This window comes from Triturus cristatus, chromosome 2_2 (genome assembly GCF_964204655.1).
Source record: "Triturus cristatus chromosome 2_2, aTriCri1.1, whole genome shotgun sequence".
NCBI classification, from domain to species: domain Eukaryota; kingdom Metazoa; phylum Chordata; class Amphibia; order Caudata; family Salamandridae; genus Triturus; species Triturus cristatus.
In genome coordinates this window covers 719,158,225-719,186,034 of record NC_140582.1, presented here as the reverse complement: position 1 = coordinate 719,186,034, position 27,810 = coordinate 719,158,225, and the positions used below count along the sequence as shown (strand labels likewise).

The window sequence follows — 27,810 nt, the reverse complement described above, 5'->3', positions numbered from 1 at the left end:
CATGAGAGAGATTCCAGGTGGAGGCTATGTACATGTTCCCTGGACTAGACAAGATATTTTGTCATTTACCAATGATTTTCCCCGACTACGCGAAAAGCCAGTCGAGTGGTATAGGCAGGTAGACAGGTTCGTAAAATTATCAAAAGTCCTATGGATTGATTTGAATAGTCTTTTTGACATAATAGTACCAGCAGATTTATGGACAGAATGTAAGGCAATAATTAGCTGGCCTACCCAAGAATACCCTAGAGATCCAAAAACAGGTGCCCGTGATCCAGAAGTAATGAGAAAATATGAACAAGTAATTACCTTTCTGAAAAATAAAGTACCTCCTAAAGAAACTGATTGGGTAAAAATTGATAGAACTCATCAAGAAGCGAAAGAATCAGTACATGCTTACTATCAAAGGTTGATCCTTGCCTTTAAACAGTATAGTGGTGATGAAAACTTGAGTGAAAAAGATTTGAGTCATTTTGTATATCGATTTGTGTACGAGTTGCGACCTGAAGTAAGTGAAATGATGAAACAACATACAGTAGATTGGCAAAATAAAAAGATAGATGAAGTCCTAAGACATGCAAAATATTTTAGTGATGAAATTGAAACAAAGCAGCGTGAATTAAAAGAAAAAGCCATGTGGGCTCAAGTAAAAGTAGCACAAAGACAGGAAGCACAATTGATTGAACAGGCAACTGGTACGGGTATGAAACCAAAATTTAATATTGGAAAAGGGAAAGGACAATTTAATATAGATGAAGCCAAAAAGAAATGGCCATGTCATAATTGCGGAAGAATGGGGCATTGGAAATCAGAGTGTAAATTTCCCCCGAGTACTAATGGTGATAATGCATCATTGAATTCACAGGTGCAGAAAGAGGTGAGTTGTCAACCGCAGCAACAGCAGCAGGTTGTTCCCCAATAGAATCAGGTGCCAAAACCGCCTTTTCCACAGAGCGTAAATCATCAGAAATACTGTAATGAGACAGGATTCTACAACGAAGAACAGGTAACTAAGCTGCAGCGTGCTAGTTCTGTTTCGCAGTATTGGCTACAACGCGATGAGAATGAGTCAGAAGAAGGTTATTGATGGTGCCGAGGGGAGGAAGAGGAGTGCGTACTTGGCGCAACTCTAGAAGTAGACCAGACAGGCCCATTCGTGGATGGAAAGGTAAATTACGAAAACATTACTTTCCTGGTAGATACTGGTGCTACTCGTTCAACTGTTAGGTCAGCTGATGTTAAAAATCTTCCTCTCTCGGACGAAACAATCCAAGTAGATGGAGTATCCAACAGACAGATAAAAACGTATCTCACCGATCCAGTTAAAGTTAATATAGGCAAATTTTCTGAAATGCACCGTTTTGTCGTGTGCGATTCAAGCCCTGTAAATTTACTAGATTTGCTGTGAAAGATGAATTGCACCATATTTTGTACTCCCAATGGTATAGCATTTGAGACTCCAGATGAAAATGTACTGTATAAAATGACTATGGCTAATATGGATCCTGAGATTACTGAGGCATATGCTGTATTTAATCCTGAAGAGCTGCCTCAAGAATTGAAAAAGACAGTAAAGATAGAGGTATGGGATTTCACAGGAGAAGATTTGGGATTAATGAAAAATGTAGATACCGTAAAAATTGCTGTAAAACAAGGAGTAAGTTACCCAAATATTCCACAGTACAAATTGACACCAGAGATAATTACAGGAGTTACTCTTATAATAGACAGAATAATTAAGCAAAGTATTCTGAGAGAATTAATGAGCAGTCCATGTAATTCACCGATTATGGGCCTGAAAAAGCCTAATGGAACATTTAGAATAGTGCAGGACCTGAGAAAAATAAACAAAATCGTTGTGTCATGTTGTCCCATTGTGCCAAATCCATCTGTGATTTTGTATCAGATTCCTCACGATGCAGAATGGTACACAGTAATTGATCTGTGTCATGCTTTCTTTTCCATCCCATTGCATCCTGACAGTCAACAGATTTTTGCGTTCCGGTTTGGCGAACGTATTTTGGCATGGTGCCGAATCCCACAGGGGTACACAGAGAGTCCCTCAATATTCAATCAGATATTGAAAAAGTCTCTAGAAGATTTAAAAATGCCTGAAAGTTCAGTTCTGGTCCTATACATAGACAACCTGCTTGTAGCATCAAGAACTCGAGAAGCTTGTGTAGTGGATACCATTGCACTGCTGAATCATTTGGCAGATGGAGGACTTAAAGTATCCCCATCGAAATTACAATTCTGTCAGAAAGAAGTACAATATTTAGGCCACAAAATTGAAAAGGGACTGAGAAAAGTAACTGCAGATAGAATCAAGATAATAAAAGGAATGAGAGCCCCAATGAAGCAAAGAGAAGTGAGAATATTTCTGGAATGGTTGGATATTGTCGTCAGTGGATAAGTAACTTTTCCCTGATTGCAAAACCTTTGGTACGCTTAATGTGATGTAAAAGACCCCATTGAATTAAATAAAGAGGAATTAACGGCTTTTAAACAATTGAGAGACAGTTTGTGTGAAGCACCAGCACTTGGTATGCCTGACTATGAGAAAGAGTTTGAACTCTATTGCAGCGAAAGAAATGGATGTGCACTTTCTGTATTAATACAGAAACATGGAAAACTGAGGAGACCAATTGCATATTTCTCAGCTATACTAGACCCTGTAGCTGTAGCATTGCCTGGTTGTTTGAAAGCTGTAGCAGCCACTTGTAAGAGTCTGGAACAGAATGAAGAAATTGTGATGGGATATCCTGTGTGAGTGTTAGCACTTCATGATGTGGCAATCATTTTAACAAGGAGCCACACTCAATTCATGACGCACAGTCGTCTGACTAAATATGAGAAAGTCACCTTAGGTGCTACGAATGTGAGCCTTGTGAGATGTCTGAATCTGAATCCTTCAACGTTATTGCCTCATGCTGAGAATGTGGAAGTCAGAGATGATGTGGATCATGACTGTTTGGAAGTGCTTGACTTCTTTACCAAACCACGACCTGATATAAAAGATGTGCCTTTGACAGAAAGTGACTATGTGATGTTTGTGGATGGATCATGCTTGAGAACGGATGGGGGAATTCTGTGTGCAGCATATGCAGTATGCACAGTAGCAGCTGTATTGGAAGCATCTTGCTTAAAAGGAGTGAAATCAGCCCAAGTTGCTGAACTATTTGCTTTAACAAGAGCATGTAAGTTGGGAAAGAATGTGAGAGTGACTGTGATAACCGATGATCAATATGGCTTCGGTGTAGTGCATGACTTTGGGCAAATTTGGTCCCAAAGAGGGTTTTTGACATCGAGTGGAACTCCTATAAGGAATGCTGAAGTGGTTGGAAAATTGCTTTAGGCGATACAGCTGCCTAAGCAGTTAGCTGTTGTGAAGTGTGCAGCTCACACAAAGTCCAATGACTACGTATCTGCTGGCAATCAGTTTTCCAATGATATGGCTCAATATTGCGCACAAAATCAGAATTCAATTAATCGGGGAAGAGAAAAAGAAATGAATTCATGTCCCTTGTTGTTTACTAACACTGTGAATACATGGGAAGAAGTAAGGCAATTGCAGTAAGAATCATGAGATGAGGAAATGAGACAATGGGTAAAAGCAGGATGTGCACCACGGGAAAGAGATCATGTGTGGGTTTATCGGGGTGGAAGACCAGTTATGCCTGATAGCATGGTTTCTGCCATGGCACGGATGTATCATGGACAAGCACATGTAGGAAGAGATGCAATGATCAGACTTTTTAAACAGACATGGTATAACGCAAAATGTAGACTTGTAGCTGAAAGTCTTTGTCAGAGGTGTCTTATATGTCAGCAATTCAATCCTGGAAGAAAAACAGTGGTAAGTTTGGGAACGATAGGTAGAAAAGGAGGGCCTTTCACCAGAATGCAGATTGACTTCATTGAAATGCACCCCTGTAACAGGTTGAGGTATGTTTTAGTGATGGTTTGTCTGTTTTCACGGTGGGTGGAAGCATACCCAACAAGAAGAAGTGATGGAATTACAGTAGCCAAGCTATTATTGAGAGAGTACATTCCTAGGTTTGGGTTTCCAGTCACGATTGAGTCAGATAGAGGAAAACATGGAAAACTGAGGAGACCAATTGCATATTTCTCAGCTATACTAGACCCTGTAGCTGTAGCATTGCCTGGTTGTTTGAAAGCTGTAGCAGCCATTTGTAAGAGTCTGGAACAGAGTGAAGGAATTGTGATGGGATATCCTGTCAGAGTGTTTGTACCTCATGATGTGGCAATCCTTTTAACAAGGAGCCGCACTCAATTCATGACGCACAGTCGTCTGACTAAATATGAGAAAGTCATCTTAGGTGCTACGAATGTGAGCCTTGTGAGATGTCTGAATGTGAATCCTTCAACGTTATTGCCTGATGCTGAGAATGTGGAAGTCAAAGATGATGTGAATCATGACTGTTTGGAAGTGCTTGACTTCTGTACCAAACCAGGACCTGATATAAAAGATGTGCCTTTGACAGAAAGTGACTATGTGATGTTTGTGGATGGATCATGCTTGAGAACGGATGAGGGAATTCTGAGTGCAGCATATGCAGTATGCACAGTGGCAGCTGTATTGGAAGCATCTTGCTTAAAAGGAGTGAAATCAGCCCAAGTTGCTGAACTATTTGCTTTAACAAGAGCATGTAAGTTGGGAAAGAATGTGAGAGTGACTGTGATAACCGATAGTCAATATGGCTTCGGTGTAGTGCATGACTTTGGGCAAATTTGGTCCCAAAGAGGGTTTTTGACATCGAGTGGAACTCCTATAAGGAATGCTGAAGTGGTTGGAAAATCGCTTGAGGCGATACAGCTGCCTTAGCAGTTGGCTGTTGTGAAGTGTGCAGCTCACACAAAGTCCAATGACTACGTATCTGCTGGCAATCCGTTTGCCAATGATATGGCTCAATATTGTGCACAAAATCAGAATTCAATTAATCGGGGAAGAGAAAAAGAAATTAATTCATGTCCCTTGTTGTTTACTAACACCGTGAATACATGGGAAGAAGTAAGGCAACTGCAGGAAGAAGCAGGAGATGAGGAAATGAGACAATGGTTAGAAGCAGGATGTGCACCACGGGAATCAGATCATGTGTAGGTTTATCAGGATGGAAGACCAGTTATGCCTGATAGCATGGTTTCTGCCATGGCACGGATGTATCATGGACAAGCACGTGTAGGAAGAGATGCAATGATCAGACTTTTTAAACAGACATGGTATAACGCAAAATTTAGACTTGTAGCTGAAAGTCTTTGTCAGAGATGTCTTATATGTCAGCAATTCAATCCTGGAAGAAAAACAGTGGTAAGTCTGGGAACAATAGGTCGAGAAGGAGGGCATTTCACCAGAATGCAGATTGACTTCATTGAAATGCCCCCCTGTAACAGGTTGAGGTATTTTTTGTGATGGTTTGTCTGTTCTCACGGTGGGTGGAAGCATACCCAACAAGAAGAAGTGATGGAATTACAGTAGCCAAGCTATTATTGAGAGAGTTTATTCCTAGGTTTGGGTTTCCAGTCACGATTGAGTCAGATAGAGGAAAATATTTTCATAATGAAATCATGAAGTTAATTTGTGAAGCATTGAATGTACAAGAGAAACTATATTGTGCATATCGCCCAGAGGCTCCTGGTGTGGTGGAACAAGTAAATGGCACCATTAAAAACAGATTGGGAAAAGTTTGTTTAGCCACAGGTTTGAAATGGCCTGATGTTTTGCCTCTGGTACTCATGACTATTAGATCAATTCCAGATAAGAATACAGGTCTGAGTCCCCTGAAATTGTCATGGGAAGAGCAATGCGACATGTTTTCGTACCAGTCAACAAGCTATTGCCTATATCTGATGACTTGGTGTTGGATTATTGCAAGGGGTTGGCTGATTCCATCCTTTCTGTGTTCCATCAGGTTGGATCAGATGCCACCACTCTTGAAAAGAAGCCAGCTCATGGGTTGAGCCCAGGGGACTGGGTGAGAATAAAAGTGCACAGCAGACAAAACTGTTTGGTCCCACGTTGGAGAAAACCACGTCAGGTGATCTTGACCATGACAACAGCAGTAAAATGTGCAGGAGTGAAGAACTGGATTCATGCTAGACACACCCTGCGAATTCCAAACCCAGTGGATAACAAGGAAGGAGAATACTTTGAAGAATCAGATACAAGCTCTGAATCAGATACTGAAAAAACAAGAACGAGACAAACTCCTGAAAGGGGGGAATAAGAACCAAGTCCAGTTATTGCAGCAGGGAACCTTCCTTTAAGAAGAAAGTTACAGATTTCTGACACCAGCTCGGAATCAGACACCGAACCTGTTCAAGCACATAAGAATGAGAGTAAAAACAGTGGAGAGACTGTAAAAGAAATTCTTGATAAGACAGTTTCGAATGAAAGTTCAAGAGAAATTCTACCTGAATAACAAAATTAGATTGTAAGGTACCAGATGCCGAGAGTGAGGGAAAGATTTTTGCGGAAGACCCCCGAGGAGTTGTAGGGAACTCACACATCCAGGTAGAAGAAGGGACGGTTAGTCAGCAGGAAGATTGTGTGGAAGAACCACGAGGAGGGACAGAAGTAGGTCATAAAAAAGAAGTGGTCTAAAGAAGGACTACTGAAAGTAAAAGTCAAGTTGGAACTGAATCAGAGGACAGTGATGAAGGAGTACCAGAAGGTCGAGTCTTAAGAAAGAGAGCACGGAGAACCGAGAAAAATGAAAAAGGAAGTAAGCTGAAAAGGCCAGCAAGGGATGAAATTTGGCTCAACAAGATAAAGAGGTTAAGATACAGATTGACACGAGTAAATTCATCTAGAGCTGAAAAGGTGAATTAAGTGTCTAGCCAAGAGAAATTGAAAGACGTGGAACAAACAACAGCAGAAGAAAATAAGAGAACGAGAAAACCTAACCAGAAGTATAAGTCACCGGAATGGTCATATGTGGCACTGCCTGAAGTACCTCGGGGATCTAGAGGTGACTGTACCAGGAGTGGTTGAGGAAGACGAAGAATCGGAAATCCTGAGAGTTATCTTGTCCGACATCGGAGAACAGACGGATGTTCAGGAAATTCTGCAACAAGATTACAAAAGAAAAGTGAAAGACGATCAAATGCCAAACTGAAAAGATAAAAAGTGTTCAAAATGGAGAAACAATAAATTACTGGAAAAGGACATAAACTGAAAAGAACGAAGTAGGTGCTTAGAGCTTTGGGTTAGACAAAACTAGTTGTGAAGTAGAAGAGGCTAAGTCAAAAGACACTGATCATTTTTCGAAATGGCAAACACAGCAAATAGAAAATCTAAATGTGTGTTCCTTAGAAGATGGTTCAAAATGTGTTGTACAGGATTACTAATGCTTCTGTGGAGTGCGTTGGCTTTAATGGTTTCATTTAAGGTTACACTAGAAACATTAGAAGGACATAGTGAGAATAAAACTAATATAGAAAAGATTCAGAAGGTATATCCGACTAAAATAGATAGAAATTGTTTACATAAAGACAGGTCTATAACTGATTTTTCTAACAATGTATTTTCAAAATTACTATACGAATATGTGAAGACGATGGACGTGAGGGATTGCTACGTCTGCATGCAGTTGCCGGCGTCTGTATCTGAGGGAGTGACTTACCATCACCTCCCAGTAACATATGGAATAACATGTAGTGTACTAGCAAGTTTGTTTTACAAGATAGGGAAATTAGAATATTATTTTTCAGATGTAGATAATGTATTTTCACAAGTACCTGTAGTTAATACGTTGAATAAAGTAAAACCTGCTAAAGTGTTAGGTGAAGTTTTCTTAGAAACTAAAGAATTAACATAAGTGTCAATATTTAGAAACAATCTAACTTGCAGTCTAAAGAGGGAGGAGAACATTTTCTTAGATATGGTTGAAGAAAGAAGGTTGAAAATGCAAAGGAAAGTACCTGAGGTAAAAGAAGAAAAGACAGTCTGGGATGTTGAAAGAGAAAAACATTTTAAAGGAGAAGCTAGTCCAACCATGGCTTTAGATTGGCCTCAGAAAGGAAAGTTGTGTATTAGAAGGAATCAAACAGCATATGATAACTATTTTGTAGGCACAAGTGATTGCCATGATACTTATAGAATCATGGGTGGATGTGGATTTAAAGGAGGAAATGATCCAGTTTTTCCTGGACTATATTTTATCTGCGGGAACAAAGCATATTATCGATTGCCAGATCACTGGTATGGCACATGTTATCTAGGCCTGGTTTTCCCAAAGATATTCCATGTGGGAAGAGGAAAAGATGGTGCACATGAGATAGGTAGTCAACTAACACGTAGAAAAAGAGAATCTTGGTCAGAAATTGTAGGAGACATTTTCGGAGCATTGATACCAGCAGTGGGAATATCTCTGAATGCACAAAAATTAGAAAATTATCAACAGTAGTGGATCGCTTGTCAACAAGCACCGCTGGAGGATTTTTATTGGTAAATACTGAAATGGTTGCCATGCGTGCCATGGTGATGCAAAATCTACTTACCCATGATATAATTTTGGCAAAAGAGGGTGGAGTCTGTGGAATGCTGAAGGTTCAACACTGTTGTACTTACATTCCTGACGAAAATCAAGATTTGAAGACATACATTAAGAATACAACTGATTTGCATGAGGAAATTGTTCCACTGGAAGTTGAAGGTATTTGGGAAAAGATTGAGAAAAAGTTTTCTACTATTAAGAACTTCTTACTAAAACTAGGTAGTACCTTTATTGGTAACATTTTATTTCCTATAACATGTGTGATTATTTTAGTATTAATTCTAAGACTATGATGTTTATATAACAAGAAAAGAAAATTACGAAAACACATAAAAAGAGAAACTGTACGAAACAAAGAAAAAGAAAGAAAAGAAAGAGAATTTGAAGAAGTAGAATTAGAAGAGTGGAAAGACAATGGGGCATATTTATAATAACTGACGCATCCCTGCATATCAGCAGGGATGCGCCAGTTATTTTGCGCCCCAGCTCCGCCACCATGGATGCGCCGCATTTATAATGCGGCGCACCATGGGGCAAAACAGCACAGATGCGTCACGCATCTGTGCCGTAAAAGTGGCGCATTGCTGGAGTTGCGTCGCAAGCACGACGCAGCTCCAGCAATGCTCTGGGGGGCCCTATCTGCACAATGCTGCATCAATCCTTACGCCTGCTTCAAGCAGGCGCAGGGTTTTGACGCAGCATGGGCTCAAAAGTGACTGAGTGAAATCTTGTAGATTTCACTCAGCCACATTTAGGAGGCGTTCCTGCGCCGGAACGCCCCCACCTGCCCTAGAACGCCTACATGTGGCGCAGGGCTTTACAACGTGACGCATCTCCCAGATGCATCACGTTGTAAATACCCCGCACCATGGCGCAGGATTTGCGCCGCTGCTGCGTCACAAAAGTGACGCAACGGCGGCGTAAATGAGGCGCAAGTCAAACATAAATCTGCCCCAATATGTATAGAAAAACAAGAGAAGAAGAGACAGGTGAAACAGTTATGTGAACTAACACAATAATTAAGAAAATTGAATTAATTTCTTTTACTACATTTTTTCAAAATTTAAAGGTAGTGTGGTGATGTTAAAAATCACCAAAGGGGGGATTGATGGAGCAGGTAGAGCAAAACTTTGTATACCTCCTCTATTTTTCATGAAAATACTAATTGAATAACCTACTTATTATAATTCACTAATTGTGTGCTGTGATATATTAAATCTAACCATTTGCATACACAAATTACACGTGGGAACTTGCTATTTGCATGGCAAAATAACTCTAATAACTAAAATACGTATGCATATTAATAGTAGTATATGTGGTAATTAGATATCGCATGATTTATGTTGCTTTTGTGACGTTTGCATCTTCGTGGAGGACTATAAAGGTGAATGTATTGCTTTAAATGTCGCTATATGCTAGGAAAATACTAATACATAAAGGGATTAGTAAGGGTATAACATTAGAAACATCATTTCTTTGTATTAATTATTCTTTTGTGTTTGTTTCGCGTAAGTTGACATTTGGGCCTATCGCAATATGGTGGCAGAAACCGAGTTCAGAAGTTACCACCGTCTCGTGAGCGCGAAGTCTACTGCGCAGACTCGGATGGCTCCGTGAACTTCCTAACGACCTCTATACACCCCATCCCTGTCAAGGATAGGATATTGGTGGACTGCCAAGACCCCGGACATTAGAAACTGGTATAAATGAACAATGTATTCATACAAGTAGAAGTGAAACTTTGCAACATCAATATTAATTCATCTCCGGAAGACGTATCAGCAAAATCCATGTGAACCTGGACTGTCCAAAAATCGGACGTTTGCCCCCAACCAATAGAAATCTTTCTCCGCCCAAATATGTTTCATGTTATCCCGAAATGTATTATAAAAAGAGTAGTAGAATAGGGAGGGGTTAGACCTTTAGACCTTTCGATCACATTCGGCGGTTACTATGACTGCACACCCTCTTTGACCCCACAGGCGATGACGGATGCTGGCACGACTTCTGGTCCTTTGGCGATCTTTGGGACTGTAACGTGCTGAGCAAAGGACTTTCGGACCTTGAGATTTGGCCTGCTTATTTGGACAATTTAACGACAAAATTCGGTTATGCAGAGCCAATGAATTAGAGAAAACCCAGATAGCCAGAATAGGTAAATATGATGTTCTGTGATTCAAATAAATTGATCTAGAAATTCTAAACTTTTGAAGAGACAAATGCTAATATTAATTACAATGAAATGTTAGATAAACAAATATTGATTAATAGAAATTATGAGTTTGTGGTTCTTCGTTAAAGAGAATAAAGGATTCTGAGTCTTAAATGTGTTTTAGCTGGTTCTAAATCACCATCAACCAATCCAACTAATTGGTCCGTCGACCAAGTGGGCGGAGTGCCTTGATGTTTAGGATTAGGAATCTATAGGTGGCGAATGTTAATGTATATTTTGTAAAGTCACTTTTCTTTCCTTATAGGTTATAAGGTACCCCCACCCACATGTCCAGCGCATCATTCCCCCTCCTGTGTGCAGACCTGTGAATGAGAACGTGCGAGTGTTGGTGTTATGGGCCCCACTAATGAATGCGTGTGTGAATAAGTAAGTGTGACAGCAGGTCTGCGACGCAGGGAGGATAACTGTAAAATAATAATTTTTGCTCTTTCTTTTCCCCCGGCTTTTGCGCTGGATCACTTGCAAGTTGACTATGGGTTCGTTCAGAGCCCCGAGGTCGTCAGCTGGAGGGCCGCGGTGCACTGTTGTGTTTCTGCTTCCATGGTCTACCTCACCGAAGCCCTGATGCGCTGTCTCGTTGTTTCTTCACAGGGGACAGCTTTCCGGGGAATGCCTGCCTGGCTCGCAAGGGGATAAAAGACTAGACGGTGAAGCAGAAATGTTCGGGCACTGGGGGCTCCTCGGGACCTAAAAACCAGGTCTGTCAGCAAAACTGCATATAATGAGCAATCTTGTTCTGCTTTGCCCCTCTATCTCTGTGTTTCACCGCCTCTCTTCATGTCCCATCTCTGGTGCTCCCTTTCTCTAGGGTGATGTAATGTTCACTGACTGACCCTAAATTTGACTAAAGTCAGTTGTCCATGACTGATATCTTAATCAACAGCATTTGTCTATAATTTTAGCATCTCAGCTAAAGTACAAAAGTTAATTTCCATAATTGAAATTCCCTAGCTGAAGTGCAAGGGAAGGAATCTGCTGTGCTGCAGTCCTGAGGGAAGGGCAGACAGCAAAACAGAGAAATATTCTAATCAGGGTGTCTGCTTCCCTAAAGAAATGCAAATGTGTGCAATTGGTTAACTGGCAAATGTAAAGGTTGCGTAGGAGCTGTTAATTGATGGAATCACTTGAAGCTGCCCCATGGCAAGATATTTTCTTTTTGCGGGGTACTGTAAGGGTGTTCCAAGCTTAGCTATGGAGTGTATGCTTTTAAGGGACAGTTATAAAAAATGGTTGCACTAGTTATAATCTGTATATTACTATAATCTATGCTTTAGAAGCACTTTTTATCTTTAACCTAAATGTATATGTGCATTTAGTGGCAGCATATATTATACTGTGTACAATGCAAGTTTAAAATAATGACTTAAACATTCATAGTGCTTTCAAGGGAACTCCTAGCACTAAAAATACACGCCCCTTTTCCCTGCTGCACCAAACAGGATTCAATTCTGTGGCCCTCTGGTTGCACAGATATACATCTGTAGTGATCACATTAAGCAATAGAGATTTCATAACATAAAATAGTGCATTTCCCACTGATTAGTTTAATGTTTATTCATTTTTCAGTACGTTATTTTACATATAGTCAACTGAATGTAAGAGATCAGCAAAATAGTTACAAAATATTTTGCTCTTTTTAGCCAATCCTTCGATTACGCCTCTGCGCTTACTGACTCCGTCACCAAGGCAGTATTCATACTTTTTCTAATGCACTTCAACTGCTGCATTGGATAGCTTTGAGGTGGAGAAGCCAACACATTAACTAGGAGTGTAGAACCAAGGGTCTGGCTCAGATCTTAGAGCCAGTGCATGAACCAAGGCATGATATGTTTGCTGTGCAAATCATTTAACAAACATCATGTGAAATGGGATATAGTTCAAAAGAAGTGAATTTCTTCAACATGTGAAGCTTTGACGTTAATACATAACAATAGGTTGTTATACAACTGGCATTTGGAACTCCCATATTTGAAAGTGCTTTCATATGTATTAATGAAGAAAAAAAGGTTTGGTGTAACACAGTTGCCTAAGATCACACAATTTAGGCAGGGAAGCCACAATGTATCCTGGTTTTCTAGTTTACCTTTTGGACACATTTACCAGGAAATTGGTATTTGTCTTTCCTTATGTTAAGGGCTTTGTTTTTACTTTTTTGTGCAATTTTCCAGAAGTTTTTATATAGCCAAAACCCAAAGAAATTGGAGCACTTCTTTTTCGGGAACATATTTTATTGATTTTAAGAAGATCAATACAATGTTACGGTACGATATTTGTGAAAGGAGAGAAGTGACATTCCACAGCATATCCAATATCGAAGGATAGCATGTATTGAACAAAAACAACATTAACAACCCCATCATAACTGGCTGGGAGCTGCGCTCGAGCTCTTACCTACGTCTCGTTATTTCATGTGTCTCTGTTGCGGGTGTAAAATGATAGTGTGCGGCGACAATATTAACGGATTGTAACCACATCGGGCAGTGATAAAAGAGCTCCTGTGGTGTGCATCTCGAAGGGTATATTCCTATATGTGGCCCACTGCTTCCAGATTTTAGTGTGCTTGTGGGGACAGCCCTGGACTAACAAGAATTAAACTGTTGCATTTAACTTGGTGCTCAAAGATGCAGAATGAAAATGTCCCAACAAACACTACTTCGTAGCTGGAGCACTAAATGCTGCTCATCCGAAATTGCCATGTGAGTGTTTAATTAAGACAATGTTATGTTATTTGTTATGTTATAATATTTCTACAGTGCTTGGTTACTCCGGAACGCAATGTCCCTGCACTAGGATGTCATGCTGCTATGACTACAAAGGTTATGGCTGTTAAGATGTTATTAAAACAGCCAAGTTTTGATTTTCTTCCGGAAGGTCAGTTCTGAATTTTCCTGTCTTAAGTCAGGGAGGCGGGAATTCCACAGTTTGGGGGCCAGCAGGCTAAATGAGCAGCCCCCTCACCAGTAACTTTTCACCCTTGGCACAGTCGCTAGCCTTGCTTCAGAGGATCTGAGGCACCGATTTGGGCTGCAGGGATTGATCACAATATGAAGATTAATAACCATAACCCTGAGCACACATTCGATAATATTACATTTCAAATATACAATATAAACATGTCTTCTTTTCCTTATTCTTTATTTTCTTTCGTTTGCCCAGACAACACGTGTTTCGTCATACAGGGAGTTCCCAACGACTTCTTCATGGCTGTCTTCCTTCGTCTAAAGCTCAGAATTCACCTCAACACCGGTTCTACTTCCGTCCCAGTAAATTTTCATAAAATCCCCGCCAAAGTAAAGATCCTTGTAAATTGTTGCTGTATGTCCCCAATATCCTAGATTATGCTTTCCTTATTTAAATTCCAGGCCTCCAATCTGAGATCTACACATTCATTTCTCTCCTCCAAGTGAGTATCTGCGCTTGTACCCAGCATGCAATCCTACCGCCGTCTGCTGTCCAATGTAGCTGAAACGTTTCCGCTACATTGGACAGTAGACTGTTTGGGTTTGGGATCGTATGCCGGGAACAAGATAGTCGGGTTAGAGAATTCTCTGGCTTCTAAGGGGAAAGACTCCTATATCTTAGCGATTTTGTTGGAGAAAAATGGAGTGATTTGATTAAATTTCTCCGTGTAAGGGGCAACTCGCTCCAAAGAGGACAGAGATTTCACTATTTGGAACAGTTCACGAGATGAGTTTTGGGCTTGCTCAATTTGATGGGCCTAGAATTGACTGTGTGCAATGCTGATCTAAATATAGTAGGATTTCCTTGCCTTATTATAGTTGGACTTTGCAGTGGTATTATATTCTTTACTCCATGGGTGCTCTAGTCGCTTCCAGTTTTATTTTTTGCAGACAGACCTCATCATTGAACCACTTCGCAGAAGGTGAAGTGTTAGTGGTTTTGTTGGTGGTCAGAGTCTATGCAGTCTAGTGCAGTACTAATCCAGTTCTCTACTTGTGCGTTTTCTGTTTCTAGGTTGTTACTGAGAGTGAGGTGGTTAATTTTCAGACTTGCTGTAAAAGATGCAGGCGTGACACTAGCTCACTTTCGCCTTAGTCGGTGCTGACTGCCTACTGCCATGTAGATGCGGCAAGGTAATGTGACCTATCTTTGCTGCTGATCCAAGGTACTGCTGTAATTGCCACCAAAGTGTTTAATTAAAACAAACCTTTGCCGCAGCTCAGAAGTACTGCGGATTTAGTAATGCAGCTAATAAATATGTGTAACTGTATCGTCGCGTACTTGGCCCATTTCCAAAATTGCTGGCAACCACTCCTCCTTTAATCACTTCCGATCCAGCAAAGCACATACACCTAAAATGGAGGCACATAAGGACACAACACGCTGATATCCTGGCCTTCGTTCTATGTGCCCACACACAGCGTCAAGCAGTAGCCTGATGTACAAGACCTGCACCAATATGGCGGCATGTTAAGACTTGACGCACCAACGTAACGAATCCGCACCCAGGCAGTTGCTGAATATTGCCAAACAGGAGTTAATAGTCTTGCGCGCTAATATCACAGCCTTCGAATCAGCGCCCACAAACATTCGCTGGCATCATTGAACCGCACACTTGGCTTTGGTGGAATGCCGCAACAACAGTCAAACGACCGTAAGAGAACCGTCTGGACCAAAACAGCATTCAGGTACCCAAAAACGTACATGCTGTTTTCGCACTGTGTGCCCGCTTGACACCAAAGTGCGTTACTAAGCAGCAGAAGTAGCGTATTGGTCCCTCAACAGTTAAAGATGCCAAAGCTGATATCCTTGTGCTGAGGTTGGTTCTTGCCCTGCTTCAATGACACCCATTTTCAACTTGTTGCCAATTTCGTAATGTATGATCCTCACGTTGTACATATTAAGATTCCTTTATCAACCCCGGCATCAATTAAATGTTAGCGGAAGTTACAGAAGCTGCCACTGTCTCCACGCCCTGTCTCATTCTAACCATCCGTCCCCCGAACTTCGAACCCTCATAACATCATTCCATAAAGCACATTCTATCGCTACCGCATTACTATTAAATCTAAAGCACATTAGAACACTACCACATTACCACACCAAGTGATTCCTTGTATCAGACCTGTAAATGTTTTGGCAGTGAAGGGGTGCTATCTTTCTGTAAAGATTCAAAACTATAATGATATATACAAATTCTTATTTAGCACATTGGGGTTATCTTGGTAAGGGTTCTGAAACAAAACAAAAAACAACCTGAACATTGGACCAAACGTATTCCTGTTCTGCAAAATCTAATATCTAGGATTGCGACCATACAGGCTGATAGGTATGAGGATAGAGAATGCAAATCCCATGTATCCTGCAAGAAACCGACACAGCTGGAGGTTGGATTCAGTTATTACTCAGACCGGGCGAAAACAGCATCCAATTGACAATGCAATTCCTGAGAACAGGTACCCTGCATGCATCCTGGCTCCTACTGACTCAAAGAAGCAACAGAAAGTCTTTCCAGCACAGTGGGGGCCCCCACAGTCCTTTAAGCTGATGACCGAGGTACATCCACTCAAAATTATGGTTGATACTTTTACATTCTGCCCCTCCAACTATCTAGCACTTAGGACTCATGTCTTTTTTAAAATTCCAAGGAAGAGTCTGGCTCCTATATTGCCCATGTCTGTAGTGGCTAGTAATGGTGTCCTTGATTTAAGGCAGTTTAATGAGAGATTATCACTCCCAGCTGTCACGCACTTTGGCCAAGCCTGAAACTCGGCCATGCTGTGCAGGCGTCCATTGCGGGCTATATACGGATCCCATGCAAAGGTGGAACGTTGGAGTCGGGTGGGGTGAGTAACAACGGGGTTTACCATGGCTGCACAAGGGCCCAGAGTATGCGTGTACAAATGAGGGGCCAGTGTTGTGGTCCTGATGACTAGTTTCGGGTTCTGGTCTGTCTTGAATTTACAGTACTAGAAGACTTGTCAAATACCTTCTCTACCTTTTATATTTAATTTGTATAGGTACTCAGTGGAGCAGAATGGCAACAACAGTGACAACCACATCATAACTTACATAAGTAGACCTTTTTACTTATGAAACATGCCCATAAAACCGTTTATTTTAAGCATTTCAATGTTCATTAGTATAATAAAATGTATATATGCTCATCAAAGTGCGAAAACTATCCAGTAACAGGAGCAATGTAGAAGAACATATGTGAATGAAATCTGTAAAAATGTGTAGGTTGCCAGCCCTGCAAAATAAGTATTTTCATATTATTTTGAAAAGCAATACTTTTAATCCTTGGCCATTAAGACATAATTTAATTAAAGTTAATTTAGGTATATTTTAATAATAAAAACATTGTTACATTATTTGTTAAATTCAAAATTGGGTATTGAAATACTTTATATTTAAATAATATACATGTACTATTTGTATTTATTTTTAACACTGAATTATATTTATTTATATTTTTTACTATTTTAAAAATCTAATTTAATTTAACATTATAATCTATGGAGTTTTATTTTAATTCTTTACCTCCATTATTTTCCATGGTAGGGTTTTGCTGTACCAGCGGTTGGTGATGCTGGACTTGCTATTGTGTTTTTAGTAGTAGCGTAAACTTGGATTTTATGAATAAACAAAAAGTAGGAAATGTATTCAAAGAGTTACATTTCTCAAAATTGTAAGTTACCTTTGTGAATCAGGTCCTTAGTGTTGTAGAATGGTCTTTAAATTTCAATACCTGGGCAGAAGGGGTTAAATATGTGCAGTAAGACAAAATGTCAGTGAAAAACACAATCTGTAGATCTTAAACTAGGCACCTTGTGCAATGTCCTCCTGTGACAGCTTTAGGGCTAGAAATGGGAGTATGCAGCGCGGATATGGTGCAAGTTATTTATTTAATGTATTCAGGGCCGGCTTTAGGGCGGTGCGACCGGTGCCACCGCACCAGGTGCTGGCTTCCTGGGGGCGCCACGTTTGAAAGTTTATTAAGCTTTTGAAGCACCTGTTGCAGCATTTCTTTCCGCCTGCAAATACCAGGCCTCACATAAATGTCAAGAAAACTCGTGTGATTAATTATCTTCCTGGAGGGAGGAGCCAAGATGGCCGACGGGACGGACGCTTGAGCTCCCGGCTCCGTGGACCGTCTGGCTTCCTTTGATAATCCTGATCAATTCTCCTGACCTGCGCCGCTCTACCGCCGCGGATTATCGGCACTGAAGTGACTGGCGTTCTCCTGACACCTTTGTCGGCGGGTTTGGTAGCAGATTCGGTGTTTGCTTCGACCTCCGGCGCTCCCCCTGGTCCCTGCGTGGATGGCCGCCGCTGGACGCCGAGGGATGTGGACGGGGTGCTGAGCTGGATTGCTGCGGGTGGTCGCGGGGGTGACAACGCTGGCTGTGCGACTGGAGTCGGACCCTTACGTCCGGGTCGGACTCCCCCCCGCGCTGGCAGTGGTGTGGACGACGTTGGAGCCCCCTAATACTAGCTCTCCTCAGCCACCCTGAAGAAAAGCGAGCGGACTCCATTTTGAAGTGTCTTCCTGCGGCGAACGGCCGGTCCTCACGGCAACCGTGGGGCGCTCTCGCCCTGTGCAGTTCCCGAGTGGAGCACGAAGTTTTTCCGGTGTCTACATCCTCGGATCTCCGGTATACATGGTCACTTTTGTCCCGCTACTAAGTGCCTGCAGTGGAGATGACGATGGCGCCTGTTCTTCTTGCTGAGACGCTGGCTGACCCTGGACTCGCAGGGTCTGCGCGCCCATGTGCCCCGGAGCTGATTGCCGCATCGGAGGAGCAGCGGGATAGGGCGGACCGATGCTTGGTACTGAGAGACCCGACCTGTGGGGATGTACTGGCCGCCCTCGTGGCGTTAAAAGTGGCAATGCAGAGTACTTGCTGGGCGCTGACCCGGAGAATCGATGAGGCACTGTTCGCAACGGGACGTCCCCGGCTGGAGGATCCCCCGCCGCCCATGTTTTCTCCTGGAGGTGTAACAATGTTGCAGAGCGGAGGGGCGGTGGCGCGGAGTCCTCCTGGCTCCAATGTAACGCATCAACCCATCGACATGGATACAGTTGCAGGGACACCCTCCATTTTGAACGCTGTGACTCTGCATACGAACTACCTGTTGAGACCTAGCCTTTCACCTCCCCTGCCAGATGTTACCCTGAAGGCACCTATCGCTGGAGCTTCTGTGGCATGTCACTGCTGCGTTTGGGACCCTGCGGTACGATACGGCTTTATGGTCCCCTTTCCTCGAGAGCGACCATCTTGTCTCTTTGTCCTGGCTGAAGGTGACTCGCAGCAATGGACGGGCCTGAACCACATCTGCCGGTCCGGACAGGGGTGATGGCAGGCTCGTTGTCGCTTTGGTTGGATCGGCGGACGGGGACCTGGACTGATACACGTTTTGCTATATTGGCTGAGTAGTTTTTAATGACCTGTTTTTTGCTACATGTCGCTGTGTTTCGCCCCCTGTTTCCTTCTTCTGCCGGGGGGCAGACTTGTGCAGTACTGAAGTGCTGGGGGGTATTGCTTCGGGACCACCGGGTTTACGTGGGTCTTTTGATACTGTGCTGTACATGGCGCAGGAGGTACGGGCGGCGCGGGAGTCCGGGAGTTCGGCAGTGGGGTGGGCTCCTCCCCGCTTCTCCTTTTCCTGGGAGTAATAGGGTAGTGCACTCTTCTTTTTCTATGGTTCTTTTTCCTTTCTTCCTTTCTTAATTCTACATTTCGGGTTCCTATGGGGCGACAGACACGTAGCTAGGGGGGGGGGTAGGCCATAGCCTCGGCATGCGTGTAGGGTGGGGGGTCTTCTTCGACACATTTTTTATTTCTATGGGCCTTCTTTTTCCTTTTTCCGTCCTTTTCTTACGTCTTTTTCTAGGGTCAGTGGGGGGGACTGCTGTTGGGAGGGTAGCGGCTGGGAGGCACATTTCGCTGCGTATCTATATCCTGGTATTATAGTTTCGTGCCGCCATTTTAGACGTGTTCACTGTTAGTTGACTCTCCTGTTGGCTGTTACCCATTTCTCATATGATCGTCTGTTCTGTACACTGATCCGTTCTAGTTTCTGTATCTCCTTATATAAAATTTTTTAAAATTAACCTTGCTGTCTCCTGCCACTCGGTGCACGTGGATTTATTGTAACATAGGTCGTATGCTTCTATGTGCTGCCGTGCCACCGAGTGGACATATACTTTGCTATCAAGCTTCAGAAGTGTCGAGGCCGGCCGGATGGTTGTAGGCCCGTATTTGTCTTGTACACAGTGCTAAATAAAGGTTTTAAAAAAAAAAAAAAAAAAAATTATCTTCCTGGAGAGAGATCAGCGTTTTGTATAGTTGAGGTTTTGACTTAGGTGAAGTTAGTGCAGACTTAATATGCCTTCTGCAAAGAACTTGTATCAAGTAGATTACAGAGTGCGTATGATGTAAACAGGTCAGCAGATTACTGCTTTCAAAAGAGACATCCTTTTGATACTTGCAATTTATAACTTAAAGTCCTGATATAGAATAGTGAGCTATTAACTTTCATACCAGAACTGCATACACACTGCAAAGTATACATTATTAGAACATTGATTAATGTTGCAAAAAGGGTTAATTTGGCTAGAAATCGATTCTTATTATTAAAGAAAACTCCCAACTATGCTGTTTCTTTTTCGACTCTTCGTTTGTGCTTCTCCATACCAAGCACTCCTAAACTATACTGCCTACCAGTATGGGTGACATGTGACTCCTACACTTTCAGTCCTTTGGCTTAAGTAACATTTCCTATACACTGATTTACACACGTATGATTGATTGTCTGTGTAATGTGTGTGTGATGCAAAGTGCTCGGACACCCTACACTGGTATGAGTGGCGCTATATAACTAATTCAATGCATCTGAGAGAGTGTGGTTATGGTGACTTGGTCACTGTTAAAGGGTGCTAGTGAGAGAATCTGTGGTGGAGGTGGTCATTGGGGGGGGGGCGCCAGGGCGCCACCAGCACTAAAGCCGGCCCTGAATGTATTATTTTATGTTTATGTATTGATGGCATTGTCTCAACTAATGGCAAGTCCTCGTTTGAGTGCTCCAAGCATAAAACTGCTTATCAAAATTCAATGCAAACAGCTAATTGTACAATCCAGTTTCAACAACGACGTCATTAAAATGTGGTAAAATGGAAAACGTGTGAAGATTTTCATGACAAAAGAAAGTATGTAGATTGTATGTGTCTCACTCCACGTTTGGGTTTGGCTTACCCATGCATTTCCAGCAGTAAGACATGCTTCCTTGTGTAATAGGTCAACAAGTAAGCATGTCCAGAGTATTCACGAGTAGGTCACATCTTAGTCGGGAGTCAGACACACCTACTCCCAGATAATTATTTTGTAAATAAGGAATTGTAAGTTTCTCTGCTGCTGAAAGCACTGGACAAGCCAGAGCAGATGTATGCACAAATATTTGGAACCCATGCATAATGTTTATGTAAGAGGCAGACCTTTCATTTCATTTGTCTTTATTATCGAATGTTTCATCAAAAAAGACAGATTAAAAAGGATTACAATCAGAACAGGTAATAAGAACAAGTTCAGTCGACACATTTAAAATCAAGAATTAACAATACACTAAAAACTAAAGCCTCCTATTTCTAATGACCCAAACCCAACCCAGAAATTTGGCCACAGCAACTACGACACATTCGCTTGTGTCAGATCTCAGAATTCTTAGTGCTACGAACCCCAGTCTAGTTCCCAATGTGCGGCGAATAGGTTTAAGCCATTTGGCCCGGGGGGCAGCATATGCCGGGCAAGCAAAAAATATGTGGCCCAATGAGTCAACACAATCAGTACACCAGCTGCAGGAATCGCTGGACACTCCCTTCCAATTTTTTGTAAATTAATTAGTTGGTAGGGTGCCAACCCTAAATTGGTGGTAAAGTTTCCTGTCGCTGGGCCTGGTAATTGTGTCCCAGTAAGCTTCTAAAAAGGGTACTTTTTTAAACTGGAAAAACCTGCCAGACAGGGATTCAACTGGGACTGAGAATAGATGTTTTTGGTGTACCATTGACCAGTAGAGGCTTTTAAAATGTTTTTTAGGTGGGAAAAGGTTAGTAGCCGGGTCAGTCCAGAGGGTGCCCAGTCCCATAGAATCCAAAAGTTGGCCGACTTGCCTAAACCAGTTGATGTTACCTGCTGCCAAAATAGAACGGACATCCAGGAATGCCTTAGCATAGAGGCCTAATTCCGGGACCGTCCATAATCTCCTCCAGAATGCCAGTGGTCTAAACCTAGCAATGTCGTCAAAAGGATGACAACCAAGGTCCAATAGGAGCGGTTTCACTGGAGTGGAACATGGGAGACCAGTAAGCTTCCTGAGGAATTTGTATTGCGCCTTGACCAGGGGAGATAGATCGGCAAAACCCCAAAGTTCAGCGCCATATAGGATCGCTGAATTGATTCTTGCATTATAAATTTTAATGGGGGGGCCTATCATCTTCGACTGGGATTGCTTTTGTTCTTTTACCAAGCACCCTGAGAGCTGTGCAAATTTAAGTGATTGAGCATCTATTTGTGGCCCCCAGTTCAGCTTGTTTTCAAAGACTACCCCCAGGTAGGTCATAACGTTGGTGCGTTCAAGAATGTCGTTGTTCATGAGCACACGACCTTTCACACATCTTCCTTTATTAAAAACCATGTATTTGGTTTTGGAAACGTTAACTAGCAGGTCAAAGTCAGAACAGAAGTTGGAAAATACATTCAGAGCCACTTGTAACCCACAAAGAGTCTGGGAAAGGAGCAGGGTGTCATCGGCAAACATGAGGAGGGGGATTTTAGTACCACCCAACATAGGGGCGTCCGTTGATGTTAGGGAAAAATACTGCACCACTCTATTTATGAATAACAGAAATAGAGTGGGCGCAAGGACGCACCCTTGCCTGACACCCCTACTAACCCTAAATCTTTCAGTGACCTGCCCTTGGTTCCCCCATCGAACTTGTGCAAAGTTATTTTCGTGCAACCTAATAACAAGGTTCAGGAGATCAGAAGGCATCCCCAGCTCCGCTAAGGCCCCCCAGAGTTTAGTCCTGTTAACAAGATCAAATGCTGACCTGAGATCGACAAAGGCAGCATAGAGAGTACCACCACAAAGATATACCGTTTTCCAGACGATCAGTTGAAACTTGAACGCCTGGTCGATGGTACTGGTACGGGATCTAAACCCAGCCTGTAGGGGCGAGATAATGTCCTCCTGCTCAATCCAGGACTGGATTCTTGCTAGAATCATTCTTGCAGTGATTTTTTGAACGGAGTCAATTAAACTGATCGGGCGGTAGTTTCCTGGGCAGGAGCGATCACCTTTCTTAAAAATAGGCAGGATCTCGGCGCCCTTCCAAGAATTCGGTATGGCAGCTCCCTTGGCTATGGCGGTTGCCAAGTGTGCGATATAGGGCACCCAGTTGCCAAGATCAGATTTAAAAAGATCCGCGGGAACACAGTCTATACCCGGTGCCTTGCCACTAGGCACCTTGGTTAGAGCTAGCTCTACCTCTTTGCAATTAAATTTGAAGTTTGGGGATGTGGACAAGTCCCTAATGAGGGGGAAGGGGTCGCTACGATCAAATTAACATCCGAAAACTGGGACTCAAAATGCGTCACCCATAAGTCAGGAGGTACATGATTGGAAGGAACCTGCGTACACGGGGAGTTACCCCTCTTGACTATATGCCAAAACAAAGTTAGATTCTTTAGTTTGCTGGCAGCCAAAAGATCATTCCAATGGTCGTTATCCCAATCTTGTTTGGCACGAGCTTTAGCCTTGCTATAGTCTGACCTGGCTAAACTTATAGTAGCCTGATTTTTAGTTTTAATAGTAAGTTGCAGTTTGCTATAGGATTGGCGACAAGTTTTATTATACCACGATTTTTCCTTTGGAATAGAGGATTTCTTGGCCTTACATGGTTTGGAGAAGAGAGACTTTAGGCCTAGGAAAAGGGTGTTGTGAATGTGAGTAGACTCACCAACAACAACTTCAGGACTCTGGGACGACTGCAAGCCATCCAACGCAAGAGAGACCGTAGAACTGATCTCAGAGAGAGCTACACTATCAATAGCAACCTTATCCCAACGCACTCTCCGTAAGTTGTTGGTTAGAAGGGCGTCGGGGGTCGCTATCTCTGTAGATTGATTTCTATGGGCCGAACAAAACTGGAGGCTGAGGACCAAAGGGTTATGGTCGCTCTCGGGGCGGTCAAGGACCACCATGTCACTTAGAGTGGACCAAAACGCCACTTTAATTAGGGCATAGTCTATTCTACTGCAACGGCGACGACCATCAGAAAAGGTCTCTTTACCATGTTTATCCGACGCGGTCCGTCCGTTGGCAGCCCTAAAACCACACTCCATGCATAAGCTCATCCACTGGATAGCAGATTCAGTCCACCTCTTAATGGGGGGAAGATCCAAGGGAGGTATGTTCAATATTGTATCCACTTCCAATGTGAGTGAGCCCCAAGCAATATGCAAAGGCTCAAATCAGCAATTTAAGTCACCCAATATAACCACATTAGTGCTTACATTTACGGTATCCAGAAACACATCCAGTTGTAAAAAGGTATTTGTACCACGCCCACCTAGTAGTCCCCTATTGTATACATTGATGATCAAGATGTCAGGGTCATCATTATGTTGCATTGAAATGATCAATATATCGAGGCTATCGATGGCCATTTCAGTGAGACTATACTTGAGGGATTGCCTTACCCATATACAGAGACCGCCTGAGGGTCGGCCCCTTGGTCCACTGGTAGCCCCCTTATAGAAGTTTACATACCCTGAGAAATAAATAGTTTCCACAGCCCACGTTTCCTGGAATGCGAGAATATCATGTGTAGATACCCAAGCAGACCAATCTTCCATTATTATTTTACTACGGAGACCAGCAATATTCCATGAGGCCAGGGTAAGTGGGAGGGAACTATTGGAATCGACCAACAAATGGGGAGGAGTTAGGCCCAGAACGGCTGGGTAGGTTACGGTATTACCAGGACCTGAAGACTCAAGCACAGGGACACAAACAATGGGAGAGGTTGGGGGACTGTCCATACACGGTAGACGAGTACGAGGTACCATCTTGGATCTCAAGAGGTTGTAGTTAACTGGACTTGTACCCTGTGAGTTATCATTACACTCTAGAACTGTTAATGAATCAGAATTTTTAGAAGGGACAATATACAAAACACCAGAATGTTTAGGGTACAAAACACCCATATCCAGGTGTGTCCCCATTGACCCACCCGATCAACAAGCCCAGAGCGTTCAGGACCAGCAGGGACCTTACACGCACCTCCCAAGTTTGATGGTATTAATGGTGGTCAATCAACCCCTTCTAGGGAGTTCAGGGTGGCAAAGGAATTGGATAGTGGGAGATGAAAATCAAATCCGGGATGTCGGCGAGAGCCCCTATTGACCCTTTCCCAGCCAGAAAACATAACGCTGGGGATAATACTTGGGCCATGGGGGTAGAAGTATGATAAATCCAAAGTAGATATGCCGGTGACACTCGAAGTGTTGGGATGGGAGCATATATAACTCACCACCCTAGGGTTTCGAAAATTAATGATCACACAATCTCCCTCCACTTTCTTAACACCATTGCCCAGCCAGCTCACCCTACGAACTGTCAAGATCTCAGCACAAACTCTGGGCGGCAGTGGCCTATTTTCATTTAGCCAATGAGTAACTTTGTTCTTTAGCTCGCGATGGGACTCAAGCTTTACCTTGGGAAGCCTTGGGACACCTACCATAATAACAGTATAGGGCAACGATTCAAGGGGGAGATTGATACAGGGAAGTTTTAAAAAGGGTCCTTCACCCTCGATGATAGGCTGTCTATTTGTAATATTAGTCTGGTTAATATCAAAGTCTCTTGCTGGAACGTTAGGCGTGTCAATACAAGAGGGTGAATTAGGTACTTCCACAGCAGGGTCTTTAGTCGCAAGGAAGTGGGAGGATGCACTGACCAGGGGAGTAGTACCATTAGGAACAATCTCCGTTATGGAAACTATCTCTGGAGTTGGTAACGTCTCTGTACCAGATGAAATTGGTGTAATCTTCTCCAGTAGGGACGTGTTAGTACGCACCATACTTTCTAATTTCGCAATGGAGGTAGAGAGACAATTGACTCTCTCATATAGGGGTAAGAAGTAAGATTTGAGTAGATGCTCCACATGCTCAGAAAAGCCGGTGGGCGGGGTGTTGACGGATGACATGGTTAAGGGAGAGTGGGAAGCCAAAAGGCTGCCATTATCAGGATGAGTACTACAATGCGACTGGGGGTCGGAGGCATGGCATTGTTTGGCGATATTTAATGGTTTGGACACTTTAGATACTTTAACACGTCTGCCCTTGACAGGCACACCCAAACGTTTACTTTTCCCCTGGATAGTCTTGGGCATACTACCCAGGGTCTGGATATCAGTGTGAGGGTGTACAATAGTGGGCTGTGAAAGTGTATCGCTAAAAATTGCTTGAGAACCACTAGGTTCGGGAATGTTTGTGATATCAGGAATACATTCCAACGAGCTCGGTGCTAAAATGTCAGGAGACCCTTGCACAATTACTCAGTGGCAAATCAGAAGCGGGTAGGGGCTGCCTACAGTCGGGGGAAATAGCTGCCATGATATTACCTAGGGACGATCTTTTCGCTGAGATTTCCAAGGACATCCTTTTTTCTGTTAGAACAATTTCATGTTCGAGGACCCGGGCTGCTCTTGTGATAAAGTTATCAAGAGTCCCTGTTACATGGCCCCCAATACTACCCTGCACAATCTTTCTACCAGACCTTAACGAAGACATCCTCGTGAGTAAGTAAGGGGGAAACTGTGAAGAGCGTTGTTAATTTTTTTAAAGTAAATTTTGCGTTTTAGTTCCTTAGCAGGTTGTGGGTTTATAGGGGAATAGGGTAAGAAGTAATTTAATTATAGTAAATTTAATAATAATGTTTAGAAATTATCAATTATTTTGAAATACATTTTGGTGCCGATTCCGATTCGTTAAAAAAATTTACCGTCCGACTCGTATCCGTATTTTGTTACGTACGAGTCGTACAAGTACCGTAAAAACGGCCAAGTACGATTCGTACGTGCAAAATACCTACGAATAGCGTCGGGAAATGTCTACGAGAGTGATTCGGAATTTTTTACGTCCGAATGGCGTTGTGAAAAGTGTACGAGAGGGAGCCGGACATTTTTACGTGCAAATCGTAAAACACAAGTCCGAGCGCGCAAGTACGATTCGTACCGCCCGTCCGAATACACAACCGCATGTAAAAGGCCCCTTACGGAGCCAACGCAGTAGCACACATGTACACGGGTAAACTTGTGCCCGTGGACGAGCCGTACAGCCCCCCCACCCCCCAATATGTCAGCACCGTACACCCCCCTGTCCGCACTGTACCCCAGGCCCGCACCTGTACGCGCCGTACCCCGCCCAGTACGTGCCGTACCCCCGCATGTACGCGCCGTACACCCACCCAATGTACGCAGGTACCCCAGGCCCGCACCTGTACGCGCCGTACCCCCGCATGTACGCGCCGTATATCCACCCCATGTACGCGGGTACCCCAGGCCCGCACCTGTATGCGCCGTACCCCCGCATGTACGCGCCGTACCCCCGCATGTACCCCAGGCCCACACCTGTACGTGCCGTACCCCCGCATGTACGCGCCGTACCCCCCCAGGTACACGGGTACCCCAGGCCCACACCTGTATGCGCCGTACCCCCACCGCCCCAGGCCCGCACCTGTACGCGCCATCCCCCACCGCATGTACGCACAGCACCCCAACCCCGTACCCCAGAACCCTCACCCAGCATCGCGTATGTACAGACCGTACCTACGCGAAAAAGACTCGTACAGAACCATGACACTGTAAAACAGCACAAGGAGGGTCAATTCGACTCGCACAACACCACAAAACACGTCTACATGACAAAATACATCTCAAAGACTGACCTGGCACATCCAAACAGGCAAACAGAGGCCCAAACTCACAACCACCTCTTATAACACACCCACCAAAATTCAAACACAGCCACACCC

The 27,810-nt window shown here is 43.2% G+C and overlaps 1 long non-coding RNA gene across 1 annotated transcript in view; it reads left to right on the top strand.

Annotated features, from left to right (window-relative positions):
* The first annotated feature begins 15,169 nt into the window (after positions 1 to 15,169).
* Positions 15,170 to 27,810, top strand: part of LOC146862704 (uncharacterized) — a 102,597-nt gene continuing 89,956 nt past the window's right edge. The window contains exon 1 of the long non-coding RNA XR_014978497.1: positions 15,170 to 15,401. This is a non-coding gene — a long non-coding RNA (uncharacterized LOC146862704). The remainder of the gene's footprint in view (positions 15,402 to 27,810) is intronic.